The sequence below is a fragment of the Cupressus sempervirens genome, chromosome 8 (assembly GCF_028749045.1).
Source record: "Cupressus sempervirens isolate cs-2001-9-10 chromosome 8, ASM2874904v1, whole genome shotgun sequence".
Taxonomy (NCBI): Eukaryota; Viridiplantae; Streptophyta; class Pinopsida; order Cupressales; family Cupressaceae; genus Cupressus; species Cupressus sempervirens.
Window position 1 is genome coordinate 797,378,265 of NC_143125.1, and position 15,414 is coordinate 797,393,678.

Consider the following 15,414-nt stretch of genomic DNA (forward strand, 5'->3'; position numbering starts at 1 on the left):
GGATCTATAGTTTTTATGACTTAATCCCAACAATTAGATATACTTTCTCCATCCATGCAGTAAATGCATGGTTATGTATTTAAAACTATTGAAATTATAACAAGAAGAATCTAGGACTGATACAAAGGAATTTTAACCAATTATGTAAAGTTAAATTAATGCTTTTACTGAAGCAAATTAACATAATTGAAAATACAAAAAAGAACAAAACATAATCAACTGACAGAAAAGAAAGGAGAGATAAGAGGCACAACACAATTTGATCTCGGAGTTTTCCCTCTTAGGACTACATCTTCAAGTCCTGCTCCAACTAGTGGACCGATCTGTTTAACTCCAAAATCAATTACAGTGTGTTACAAAATCAACCCCTTGTAGAACATCAACATTACACTGCTCTGATGTTCGGGACTAAAAATACATCCTCTGGAATTTTCTCTCAAATAGACTTTCCAATTTTCTATGTCTTGGGAAGGTCCCCTACACCCTCTTTTATACATAAAAACAAACTAAAATAGGCCAAAACCATATTTTACATTAATAGGACCTTTAACAAATTAAATTTTGAAACACCCCCTTTTTTCCATTTTATATTTTTTGCATTTAACAATTTTGGAGTTAAAAGTTATAACAAAATAACAAAATCCCTTATTTTAAATAATGTTGGGTGGATTTTCTATGGTTATATAAGAACTCTTCCTCTAATATTAGATATACCATAAATGGCCCATTGGTTGGCCCTACTTTTAGGAGGGCAATGGGTGGGAGTTCAACTCCCATCATCTAATTCCTTTAATTTGAATTTGAATTTTTTTCCCTCTCTTTAAGACTTTGTGATGTCATGTTGATGTCATCAAAATCCACACTTTTACCTGGACTTCAAAATCGTCATAACTTTTACATTCAATCTCCATTTTTGACAAAACGAACGCTATTGTAAAGCTTTTGATGAGCTCTTTCATTTGAAATCTATTGTTGACCACTTTTGAGATGATTATTTTTTCACCTTTTTATGGCCTTTGGTCCTAGTTTGACCAAACTTTGATTGGTCGTAACTTTGTCATCTAAACTCCAATTTTTCCTGTTCAAGTTGTGTTGGAGTCAGAATTGTGAGGACTTCAACATGGTACTGATAATTGGAGTTTTGGAGATACTTCAAATTTTAGTGAAAATATCCTCCAGATCAAGCCTCCCCATTGAAAAGAAGCTTTTGGACCTCTAAAAGTTTATTTGTACATGAAATGAAAATGAGAGCATGTTTGCCTCACTTGTCGAGTATCACCTGTACAAACTGCTATAATTTTGAATATCTGAACCATCAAACACATTATGAAGAATGACATAACATTGTTAATACAATCAAACATATATCCACTAGTTTTCATTATTATATCCATTACCCACATAGTACCAACTAATAGAAATAGAAGCAACAAAACTAAAATAACTAATGAAATGGAAAAATATCAACATTTTGGACCTCTCGTACAAAAACATCATTACAAAATGAACCTTTCAAATCTTTTTTTACCATCATTGATTGAAGAATTGATTCTACTTGCACATGATCCTCAATAGCTGTTGCTGACATGAGAGTCAATTTACTGCTCGCATTTACAATCATTTTTAGATGTCATGTGTTTACAATTGATCCTTTGTTCTTCATGTGATGAGCTCTTATAATGTATTCAATTCCATTCTTAAACAAATGATACTTGTTATGTTCCCTGTAGAAGATAGATTTTCTATCATATAAGTATGGGATACCCAACACAATCCCACATATGTCAAGTGGAACCACATCAAATTCAACCTCATCTATGAACTTAGATGTTATTGAAATCTTAACTTACATTGCTTAGTGACTTGCAATCTGTTATCATCACACGACCAACCTAATGAATAAGATATCTTATGTGGCTTGGTTTCCAATCCCAAATGTTTAACAACTTCTTCTAAAATCATATTAACTTGGAACCCACTATCTATCAATGTGTCAATTTTAGTGTTCTTGGAAATCACCCTTATATGAAAAAGTTCACACCTTTTACTATCTTCAGGAACAACATGACTTTTTGAAGTGGAAGCATATGAAACATTAGTGGTAGAATCAACAAAAGCTTTACCTTTCAAACCTATAGCTAATATTGTTCCCTCATCATCAAAATCTGATACAAGATCCTGAACAACAATCATAGACTTTTTCTTTCCTTTATGATCCTTAAACCACTTTAGTTTCAAGTCTGGATGCAATTTCCAACACTTTTCTTCTGCATGTCCTTTCTTTTGATAATGGGAACAAGTAGGCTTGTCACCTTCCTCTTTCTTCACCATGGTTGTTTTCTTGCCCTTCTTGTGTCCTTCAGGAGGAACAAATTCCTTCTTTGAACTGAAACGTGTGTTTCCTCCACCTACTTCAATATGGGTTTCTTAAACACACACTTCATCAAAATTAGAAGAACTAAACATCAATATTGTATATTTCAAATATGAATGCATTCCACCTATATACTTTAATAAAGTATCTTGCATGTAAAGAGGAATTCCAAGAGTTAATGCCTTCTTCCTAAACACATGTGTATACTCTTGCACAAACTGTCCTTTACCTTGCCTAAGATTTTGCCAATCCATAATGGCTTCTTGCAAATAACCCAAAGGATAAAATTGTTTCTTCAAAGTAGAAGTAAATTCATACCAATTTGAAATTATTTTACCATGTGTAGCAAGATCATCCTAGGTCTTTGTCTCCCACCAAACTAATGCAGTGCCTCCCATTTTGAGAGTAGCTAGTTGGATTTTGGAAGAATCATCCAAAATATTTTGAACCCTATAGTACACTTCAATTTTCTTAGGCCAATTATCCAATTTTTCAGCATCCAATTGACCATTATATACAGGCAAATCGAACTTTAAATCAAGCTTTAACAAGGTGTCTTCATAGAATTGTTCTTTTTAGAGGAAGTAGATAGAGAAGAAGAAGATGATGAAGAAGATGAAGAAGATGGGGATGGAGGTTCAGGAGGGCCACTACCACCTCCTACTCTTTTGTCTTTGTCATCTTTTGATGAAGATTTAGCTTCTTCCTTCTTCTTAGCCTTGTCTACCTTTCTCAACTGTTGTTCATGCCTCTCTTGGAGAAGAATGTCCACGAAAGCATTCAACTCCACAAAAGCTCTCTAGAAGGATTCCACATCAAACTTGGAAATATTATATTCAAATTCCATGACTCACAAAAAAGTTCTTCTTTTTCTAATTTTTGGATTGAACTCTTCAAGTTCACCTTTTCCTTGTTTCAACTTCAACCTGGTTAATATTCACCACTTGCAATTTCACTAAAAAATAGGCTCTGATACCAAACTTGATCTTATTTAGGATCTATAGTTTTTATGATTTAATTCCAACAATCAGATATACTTTCCTAATCTATGTAGTAAATGCATGGTTATGTATTTAGAACTATTGAAATTACAAAGAAGAAGAATCTAGGACTGATACAAAGGAATTTTAACCAATTACGTAAAGTTAAATTAATGCTTTTACTAAAGAAAATTAATGTAATTGAAAATGAAAAAAATAACAACAAATAATCAACTGATAGAAAAGAAAGGAGAGATAAGAGGCACAACACAATTTGATCTCAGAATTCGCCCTCGTAGGACTATGTCTCTGAGTCCTGCATCAACTGGTGGACCAATCCATTCAACTCCAAAATCAATTACATGTTACAAAACCAACCCCTTGTAAAACATCAGCATTACACTACTTCGATTTTCAGGACTAAAAATACGTCCTCCAGAATTTTCTCTCAAATTGACTTTCCAATTTTCTATGTCTTGTGAAGTTCCCCTACACCCCCTTTTATACATAAAAATAGCCTAAAATAGGCCAAAACCATATTTTACATTAATAGGACCTTTAACAAATTAAATTTTGAAACACCCCCTTTTTGCCATTTTATATTTTTGGTATTTAACAATTTTGGCATTAAAAGTTATAACAAAATAACAAAAACCCTAATTTTAAATAATGTTGGGTGGATTTGTAATGGGTATATAACAACTCTTCCTCTAATATTAAATATACCATAAATAACCCATTGGTTGGTGCTACTTTTAGGAGGGCAATGGTTGGGAGTTCGACTCGCATCATCTAATTCCTTTAATTTGAATTAAATAATTATTTTAATTTGAATTTGAATTCCCCCCCCCCTCCCTCTTTTTAAGACTTTGTGATGTCATGTTGACATCATCAAAATCCACACTTTTACTTGAACTTCAAACCATCATAACTTTCACATTCGATCTCTGCTTTTGACAAAATGAATGCTATTGGAAAGCTTTTGATGAGATCTTTCATTTGAAATTCATTGTTGACCACTTTTGAAATGATTATTTGTTTCACCTTTTTATGGCCTTTGGTCCCAATTTGACCAAACTTTGATTGGTCGTAACTTTGTCATCTAAACTCTATTTTTTCTTGTTCAAGTTATGTTGGAGTCAAAATTGTGAGGACTTCAACATGGTACTGATTATTGGAGTTTTGGAGATACTTCAAATTTTAGTGAAAATATCCTTTGGATCAAAAATAGGGGTCAGGTATGGTGGACATGACAAGACACAAACCTCTTCTAAAGCTTTTCCTAAGCATAGTGTCCCTCTTCTTCCACCTTGGTGTGGGTACCTAAACAAAAAGACATTCATAGCCTGACAACAATTGATGTCATAAATGTGAATATCCCTCTCAGGTTCACATTCCATAGAAGAACCACCCATGAATACCTCCAATAGTGAAGATGATGATGATTCTACTAAATGGGAATTTGAGTCATTATCTGAGGAGTCTCTTTGTGATAAAGAATGTGATGTTTACATACCCACCTCTGGTAGTTTGGCTACACAAGGAACAACTCATAGTTCAAGATCCACTTCACAGAGAAGTGGAGTATAGTAAAGTAGCTTAGAAGATGATGAACATGTTGAAGGGTTTCAATTTTAAACCCTATTCCCTAACTTCTTTCCAATAAAATTTGAAGATGACTACTATGAGCCTCTCACAAGCTCTATTTTTCCTGATACTCTAGAAGAAGCCCATGTCATAGATCTAATAGATACAACGTATGAGCCATCTAGTGAAATTATGTCTTTAAATCTCACCAAACCCTTTCCATATTATGAATCACTCCCCCTTGTCCATCCCAAACTCATTAATTGGGATACAACTAAGCCTCACCACATTCCTCATTTTGACATTAACAGTGAAGTTTTCATCTACCTTAATGTGGTTGAACTGTCTTGTTGATGAAGAATAGAGGAAGGGCATATAGTCGAGTCTAGTATCAATCACCTCAGTCACACTAGAATAGGGAAAACATTCTACAACCTTAGTGATCACTACCAAGTGGTGGCTGATCTTGACAAAAAAATGGAAACAAATAGAAGTGACATATCCCAAGGTGAAAACCCAACTGTGGCACCCACAGATGGGGTAATTGATAGCTTACCTGAACACTATGAGGAAAGATCTTCTATTTTGATTGATCTGACGAAACCAGTCAACATCAACACAAAACAAGAACCAACGATCATTTATTTGGAATAGTCCTTAAGCATAGAGGAGAGAAAGGCATTCATTGACTTCTTTGAAGAAAGAAAGATAAACTTTGCATGGTCTTATGTAGACATGCCCAACTTAGACCCAACTTTAATCCTCCACCATCTTAACATTTCTTTGGAGGTCAAGCCAGTAAAACAAAAACTTAGAAAGATGCATTCCCATATAGCTTTGTTAGTCAAAGTAGAGTTAGAAAAATTAATTAGCACCAATTTCATCTAGCCCCTGGAATATGCATCATGGATATCTAATATTGTTCCCATATCAAAAAAGAATGGTACCATATGCATCTATATCAATTTCTGGGATTTGAACAAAGCATGTCCCAAATATGACTTCCCCTCCCCAACATTGACACCATTATTGAGCTAACAACAAGTCATTCCATGTTTTCACTCATGGACAAGTTTTCAAGGTATAATTAGATTAGGATAGCACTAGAAGATCAACAGAAAATAGCTTTTACTTATGCATGGGGCACATTTTGTTGGAACGTGATGCCTTTTAGGTTAAAGAATGTTGGGGCTGCCTATCAATGGGCCATGACCACTATCTTTCACTATATGATGTGTATCGTCATGGAAGATTACGTGGATGAAATTCTCACCAAATCCCATAGTCAAGAAGAACATCTCCACATACTGGCCAAGATATTCACTTGCCTAGAAGCATTCAAAGTTAGGTTTAATCCCAAAAAATGTGCTTTTGGGGTCAAATTAGGCAAGCTTCTGAGATACATTGTCTCAACCCTAGGGATAGAAGTTGAACTTGAAAAGGTACAAGTCATAATTAGTATGCAACCTCCAAAGAACCTAAGTCAATTATGCTCCCTTCAAGGTAGGCTTCAATCAGTTTGTCGATTCATTTCTTAGTTGGCAAAAGAGTGTATACCGCTCACACACTTGCTACAGAAAGACATAAATTTTAAGTGAGATGATCAATGTAAGAAGGCTTTTGAAATACTTAAAACCTACTTTATGAATTCGCCCATTTTGGTACCTCCAGTATCACACAAACCATTACTATTGTATATTTCTCTAATAGATAAATCGATCAGAGCTCTCCTAGCACAAGAAAATGACCAAGGAAAAGAACGAGCCATTTATTACATCAGTCATACTATGGTCAACTATGAGCTTAATTGTTCTTTCATTGAAAAGGCTTGCCTAGCCGTAGTTTTTGCTTCCCAAAAACTATGTCATTATCTTTTAACATATGAAGTCAAGCTCATCTCCAAAATTGATCCTCTCAAATACCTTCTTAGCAAAACAACATTAATGGGTAGACTGGCCAAATGGGTGATGATTCTAAGAGAATTTGACATTGAGTATGTCAATAGGAAGGCGATAAAAGGATAGGTCATTGCCAATCAATTGGTAGATGTGCCTATAGAGAGTTCCAATCCTATCCTAGTTGACTTCCCAGATATGCACAACTTTCAGACAGAGCCAGTAACATGGAAATTTTATTTTGATGGTTCCTACACACACCACAGATTAAGCATTGGTATTCTATTCATCATGCCACTCAGTGTTACCATCCCCAAATCTTACAAGATCCTTTTCCCCAGCACCAACAACATGGCAGAATATGAAACTTTGGTCTTAGATCTCAAGCTCACTTTAGAATGGAAATTAACAGCACTAGAGGTTTATGGAGACTCCTAGTTGGTCATCAATCACGTCACCAACACTTACAAGACCAAGGATGAAAAATTATTGCCTTATAAACATATGGTTGACACACTCAAGGCATGTTTTGTTCACATTACTTTTGAGAAAATTCCAAGCAAGAAAAATAGTGCACCGGATGCTATGGCCACCTTGGCCTCTTTACTCCAACTCCCAGAGTAGCATGAGCGGTATAAGTTTCTAATGGAAGAGGTGGTTCAACTTGTATTTATTCAACCCAATTCCCTTATCATTTACCACTTAGATGCTCTTGATTCTCTTTGGTATAACCCCATCATTACCTATCTTCACAATAATACCATTCCATATGACCTTTCATGTAACCAAAAGAAAAATTTCATTTGACAAACCTCATGCTACACTTTTGTGGCTGATATGTTGTATAAGAAGGGTCTTCATAGTATTCTATTTAGATGTCTTAAAAAGGATGAGTCTAGAGTCACTCTACAAGAAGTCCATGTAGGGATTTTTGGGTCACACTCTAGTGGGTTCACATTAGCAAAGAAGATTCTTAGAATGGGCTATTTCTGGCCAACCATGGAAAAGGATTCTATCAACTATGTCAAAACTTGCAAAAAATGTGAGATCCATGGTAATCTTGTTCATTCACTAGCCCAATAGCTCAACACTTTGGCCACACCATGGCCTTTTTATCAATGGGATTTTGATTTGATTAGAGCCATCTATCCACCTCCTTTGGTGGACAAAAATTAATTATCACTATGATCGAATACTTCACCAAGTGGGTCAAAGTGGTGTCACTTTCTGACTCTATGGGAAAAAAAATTCATCCTTTATCCTAAACCATATCATTTGTCAGTTTGGCATTACCCATGCCATTCTCATGGACAATGCCATGTACTTTAAAAATCAAATAATTGATGAATTATGTGAAAATTTTCACATTATACACCACTCTTCATCAATTTATTATCCCCAAGGCAATGGCCAGGCAAAGGCCACCAACAAAACCATCATCAACATCCTCAAAAGAACCATTAATGATATTGGTAGAGATTGGCACCTATAGCTAAACCCCACCCTCTAGGCCTACAGGATGAGTGTTAGAACACCTAAAATTGTGACACCTTTCTCCTTGGTATATGGTTGTGAAGCTATTATTCTTTTAGAGGTTAAGACCACATCCCTAAGAGTTACCCTTCGAGATGTCCTATCAGATGAGGATTATTGAGTGGCTTGTCTAGAGTAGCTAGAGTTGTTAGAAGAACATCAACGTGTAGCACATGAACACCTCAAAATGTATTAGAATAGGATATCAAGACATTACAAAAAAAAAGTCAAACCTCATGTCTTTTAGATTGGTGACCTCATACTCTAAGAGAACCCTAAAAACCAAGTAGTGAGGGAAAAGAAAGGAAAATGGGAGGCCAATTGGATTGGTCCCTATATTATCACAGAGTCCTTTAAGACTAGTACCTACAGATTTTTAGATTGTGATGGTACAGACCTAGCAGAGCCCATCAATAGCATCCATCTCAAACAGTTTTATGTCTAGAGCTTTGAAAAACACATCAAAATACCAAAAAAATCCAAATATCAAAAATATCAAAAATAAATAAATTGGTATAAAAGAAGTGACAATGCCACCTTTGGTTTGAAAAGGGGTGAGAGACAGCACCTTTAGAATTCCCTGAACAACACAAGTCCTTCAATGCTGAAAAATGGTCGAGACGGCCCTCAAACAACTACCCCTAGACAAATTTTGCTTGTTTCAGGCTCCCCTCACACCGTCGAGTTAATTTCACACATACCCAATTGAGAAACACTTGTGGATTATGGTATTGAGGTCTTTTGGCATCAAATGTACTTCACAGTAGTAGAAATAACTAGTATGATAGCAACAAAGGTGAGAACAACAAATGGAGGGTAACAAGGAGTCAAATTATGTATTCAGGTACCATAGACATGAATTGTAGGAAAATCAATGCACATCTCAGCTGTCCACCTTGACCAACACTCACCAATGCTTGTCTTAGCCCTCATCCAATCCACTTGATGTCCCAAACTCCATTCATTACCCCCCATGTCCCAAACATAGCCATTCATGCCCATGTTTTGGCCTTTGGACCATTTTGGTCCCCTTACCTCTTCAGGTGCCTCACAATGTACTGGTTAGCCCTTGTATTCCAACAAATCTCACTTACGTCCTCACTCCATTCTGTGAAATTCAAAAATCCTCCAAAAAATCAAAAAAATTGAAAAATCCTTCAAAATATCAAAAAAATTCAAAAATTATTAAAAAATTTCAAAAATATGAAAAAAATCAAAATATCCTCCAAAAATATCAAAAAAATTCAAAAATTATTAAAAAATTTCAAAAATATGAAAAAAATCAAAATATCCTCCAAAAATATCAAAAAAATTCAAAAATCTTCTTCAATATCAAAACAATTCAAAATTCCTCTAAAAATATCAAAAAAATCCAAAATTTACCAAAAATTATCAAAAAAAATTCTAAAATTGTCTAAAATTATCAAAAAAGAGTTCAAAAATTTCCCAAATTTTCCAAGAACATTCAAAAAGAGTCATAATCACCAAACATGGTCATAAGAGCATGAAAAATTAACAACACCCTAAAATTCTTATCAATTTTTGCCTCACTCTAGCTCAGTTAGACTATATAACATCTGAAGTGCCTCAATGGTATTAAGAAGCAGCATAGTAATGTCCTGAAACATCTCATTGGGCTTTGGAAAATTTTGCATAATGCAAATAGCATGAGAGACATCAGTGGAGTCCTCTTTCCCCCTCTTGTACAGAACAACAATTCCCAACAGATCATTAGTCTTATTTATGTTGCAATAGCCACAATTGGTCTAGCCCCCTTAACAAATATATCAATGCTATCCTAAAAGCCTAGATATACATTGGACTCTTTTGTCCTCATTTGACTAGGGGCATAGAATAAGTAAGCATAAGCGAGAGAGTTTGCCCCCCCCACTCAAACACCTTTTTCAGGCCTCAAGTGCCTTTTTCAAAGCCCAAGTGTCCTTTTTGGACCCCTCTAGCATCTTTTTAGGCCCAAAGTACCTTTTTTAGGCCTCAAGCACCTTTTTAAAGGCCCAAGTGTCCTTTTCAAACCTCTCAAATGCCTTTTTTAGGCCTCAAGCACATTTTTTAAAGCCCAAGTGTCCTTTTCAGACCCCTCCAATGCCTTTTTAGGCCCAAAGTGCCTTTTTCAAGCCTCAAGCACCTTTTTCAAGGCCCAAGTGTCCTTTTTAGATGCCTCCAATGCCTTTTTAGGCCCAAAGCGCCTTTTTCAAGCCTCAAGCACCTTTTTCAAGGCCCAAGTGTCCTTTTCAAACCCCTCTAGTGCTTTTTAGGCCCAAAGCACCTTTTTAGGTCCCTCAAATGCCTTTTTAGGCCTCAAGTACCTTTTTCAGCCCAAAGACCTTTTCTCAAGGCCCTATTTTGCCTTCTTCAAGACCCTGATGTCCTTTTGGGACCCCAACACACCTTTTTGGTTAAAGTACCCTTTTCAAGGCCCTATTTCACCTTCTTGAGACCCAAGTGTCCTCTTTTGGGCCCCAAACACCTTTTTATAGGCCTCAAAAATGTTTGCCTCGTCAGACACCTAGAGAAATGTCCCCACATTGGCCTTATTATTGTCTACAACAATTATTAATATACATAGACATTCTCGCCAACTAGTCATGGTTATCCTTACTCTATGGATTGTATTGTTCCCACTTTTACAAGAGTCAAATCATTCCAATATTTATCACAAAACACAAAAACATTCAAATATCTACCAGCAATCTAAAAAAATTCAGATATTTGTCAAAATTCCCAAAAAAAAACATTCACAAATTCCTTAAAGCACTAAAAACTTCCAAATATATTCCACAAAATACCAAAAACAAACATGACAATGCACTACAATCACACATCATTTGTCCCTTTTATTGCCACAAAAACAAACACAAACTTTTTATTCTCCTATGATGGCAATCACAACATTACATTTAAACAGTGTCTAGAAGATTATTTATTCTAGCCTTCCTAGTAGATGTGGCATAATAGCATGTCCAATCAATGGTGTCTCTCTTGGCCTAGCTCTAAAGGATGAAGCCCTTGGAGTCAATCCTCTATGTACCCACACTGCATCCATGGGAATTGGAAATCTCCCACCGCATAATTACACATTCAACAGTTGTATAAATTCTCTATCTATGAACTACATCTCTTGTCAATCCTCATTTGGGAATGCCTGATAATAACATCCCATCCAATAAGTGGCATCCTAGTATACCTTTGTCATCTGGTGTATTTCCACAAACACATTCTCCACCAACTTGTTCACTCCCGATGCAGTGATTACTCATTAGGCCACATCCCACTCATGTTGCATTTGATCATTCGACATTCACCAGCACTCCACATCTACTTTTTCCTTGCCCAAATATTGCTGCAATTGTCTCACCTTCCCCTCACTTAATGCTAACTACTTCTACAACTTCAACACCAAGGAATTTTCCTTCACAATCACCTCCCTAAAGGACTCAAACTATAATTACAATAACACCAGTTGATTCTAACCACTCTCCAAACCCACTTGTGTCATCTTCAACAACTCCTACAACTATTGAGCCCATGATCATTCTGCCCACATCCCTGCATCATTTCCCTCTACTCATGAATGCTCCACACAAGGCTCTATCTCTAGCGATTGCACCCACACCCACTTTGCATCCACCACTACTTATAGTCATCTTACCTTCATTTGTGCTCCATCTTCCTGCGCCTTCTCCATCAATCCTAACAAAAATGTGACCTCCTATTCTGCATTCTCTGCTTGAACTCTCTCTATAGCTAACATTCTCTATAATCCATCCACATCTCGTGATGCTTGATCTTTGCCTTCTACCTTTGGTTGTGGCTCCTCCACATTTACACCACTCATTCCCCCTTCTATTAACCCTTGTCCCAGTGTTTTGAGTCTAATCAACCGATGCATCCCACTCATTACTTCACCCCCACTAACACCTCCTACATTCTTCAATGTTTCCCACACAGACTTTTCGAGAGATTTTTTTTCCCTTGCCTCCTCTTCCACTCCTAACATCCTCCTCATCTTCCTAGGTGGACTATCCTCCACCTGCATCATTGGCTCATTGTCAAATCCCACGTGCAACACCTATTATGTTGTAGTTCTTGACAAGATCACCAACACCACCAAAGGCATTTCTTCTACCCTCATCCCCACCTATTTAGGTTGTGCCAGTTCTTATTCTGCTTGACTTGCCTTCCCTAAGCCCCAAAATTAACACTTGGGGTTCTAACTGATCCACTAGCTCCCTGGAGGCTTGCTGAATGTGCTTCACCCTTCACCCTTGCCTCATCCAACTTCCCTAACTAGCATCACCCTCCTGTTGCAACTGATCTAGTGAGCCCAACATACTTGCACTCCTACAATTCTTGCAACTTCACAATACATCCAATAATCACATTCTACTCTTCACCTCGCCTTGATGCATTCCCATGTTATCCACTTACTTATAGCCATCATTCACCCAAGACTTGTTCTTTACTAGTCTTCCCTATATCTGCCCTTTGCATCCCATTGCACTAGTACTCAGTACACTTGACCCTTGGCTCTAACATTTAGCCAACCAAACTCCTACCAATGCACACCATCCATCAAGGTCCACTGCTAAATCACCATTGACACATCCCATGCTTTCTGTCTAGTATAATAGTTGCTCCCTGGGAGAACTAAACAAACTTGATACTATTAGGCACAACTAAAACCATGCCTAGTCTACAAATAATGGCTTTTCTACACTATCATGTGCTTTTAGTTCCTCGATGATGTGTTTGACTAGAGGTACCAGGATGAAGTCATGATATTTTTATTAGTTTTTCACTATATCTCCAGTGATCCTTTGGTTTAATGCATTATTGGTGTCCACCTATAAGTGTCTCCTCTCATATGTAATGCCATGTGTACCTCAACCAATTCTGTGTGCTATCTTAGATGAGGTCTTTTATCCGACATGTAACTAATTGTGTGCCTATTTTTATTATTCTACGTCTATAGCTTATGTGTCTTAGTGGTTGTCATGTTTTCTTGTACATTATTCATCTTTGTTGGTACTTCTCAGTGTGACATAGTATTCATATCACTATAGCTAAGCTAGTGGTGGTTGTACTTAATCACTTTCTATCACATGCTCTATGATGACAATTAGTTTGCATCTCTTTAAAAAAATTATAGGTAGTTGCATTCATCTAGTCTGCATTCTCATCTTGGGTTCCTTGAAAAGAAAAAATGGTTGTCACATAAACCAAGATGTGATTCACAAACATTAGTCAGCTACTTCATGACTACTTATCAAATAATGAATAACAACATCAACATCAAGAGGAGCTTCCAGCACTCAACTATCATGGACTTTGTCTCTTCACAACATCCGCACCAGCATTACACTTTGCAGGTTTCCATTTTCATTTTTCTCATTGCATTATGTGGCTTTTGAATCTCAAACAATTCTAATCACTAACTAGTTTCACCACCTCATCTATTGCATTACATGGCTTTTGAATCTTAGACCATTCTAGTCACTATCAAGTTTCACAACCTCATCTATTGCCTTATTTCACTTTCGAATCTTAGACAATTCCAGTCACTATCAAATTTCACCACCTCACCTACTACACTATGTGGCCTTCAAATCTCAAACAATTCCATCTCCTCTCCACTCTCTCTTATCACAGATTCATTGCATCACTTTTCATCCCATCCCATTTCATTTCCTCACATATCACACTTCGTCCCATTTTATCTACTTTCCCTCTTTCTCTCCATTCATACCTTGCATTCAATCTTTCCTCATCACATAAATTTCTTTCATGCATATCCTCTATTCATTTGACAGCTTTTGAATCTCAAAAATTAACCACTCCCCTCAAAGCCTTTGAATCTTAGACAGACAATTTATTTTCCTTCCATTTTTCACCTTCACTCACACTTTATTTTGTCATGTCACATTTTATCACATTTCCATTTATCATTTCATCCTATCTTCACACTTTCCTCCCTATTCTCATTTCATCATGTTCCATTTATTAATTTACACTTTTATTTTCTTTACCCATTTCACATTACATTGCATCACATCACCACAGGTTTCATTTCATTTCATATCATTACATTGGTTTCTATTCCATTACATACCATCTCTTTTTTTTTTACCATATCTTGTATCATGCTTCCTTACATCATATCATTTTCATTTCATTATCTCCCCTTTTATCACATTTCATTTCTTTCATTAGACATTTCATTTCATTGCGCTAACTATTCCATTTCATTTCATTACCTATCATATATCATTTCGTTCATTAGCCATTTCATTTCATTACCCATCACATATCATTTCGTTCATTAGACATTTCATTTCATTACTTATTGCATTGCATTCCATTTCATTATCTATTTCATTTCACTTCATTTCATTACCTATCATATATCATTTTGTTTATTAGCCATTTCATTTCATGTCATTACCCATCATACATCATTTCTTTCATTAGCCATTTCATTTCATTACCTATTGCATTCCATTCCATTTCATTATTCTTTCATTTCATTTCATTAACTATCATATATCATTTCATTCATTAGACATTTCATTCCTATTTCATTTTATTTTTCATTTCATTTTATCACATATCATTTATTTCCACATTCCATCATATTTTTACCACATTTCATTCCATTACCCCCCATTCATCTCATTATGATTCATTTTTCAATATTCATTGCATTACATTACATTACAAATCATTTTTTTCACATCACAATCTATCATGTTACATTTCATTATATCACATTTCATTATTTCATTTCATCCAATTTTATTACATCACATTTTGTTTTACCACATTTCATTTCATACCATTAAATTCACAGTACCACATCACATTTTCATTACATCATTCATGACATATCATCTATTCTAAATCACGATCCATCTACATTAATCATTTTCATATACATACATACACATACACACACACACACACACACACAAACACACACACACACACACACACACACACACACACACACACACACACACACACACACACA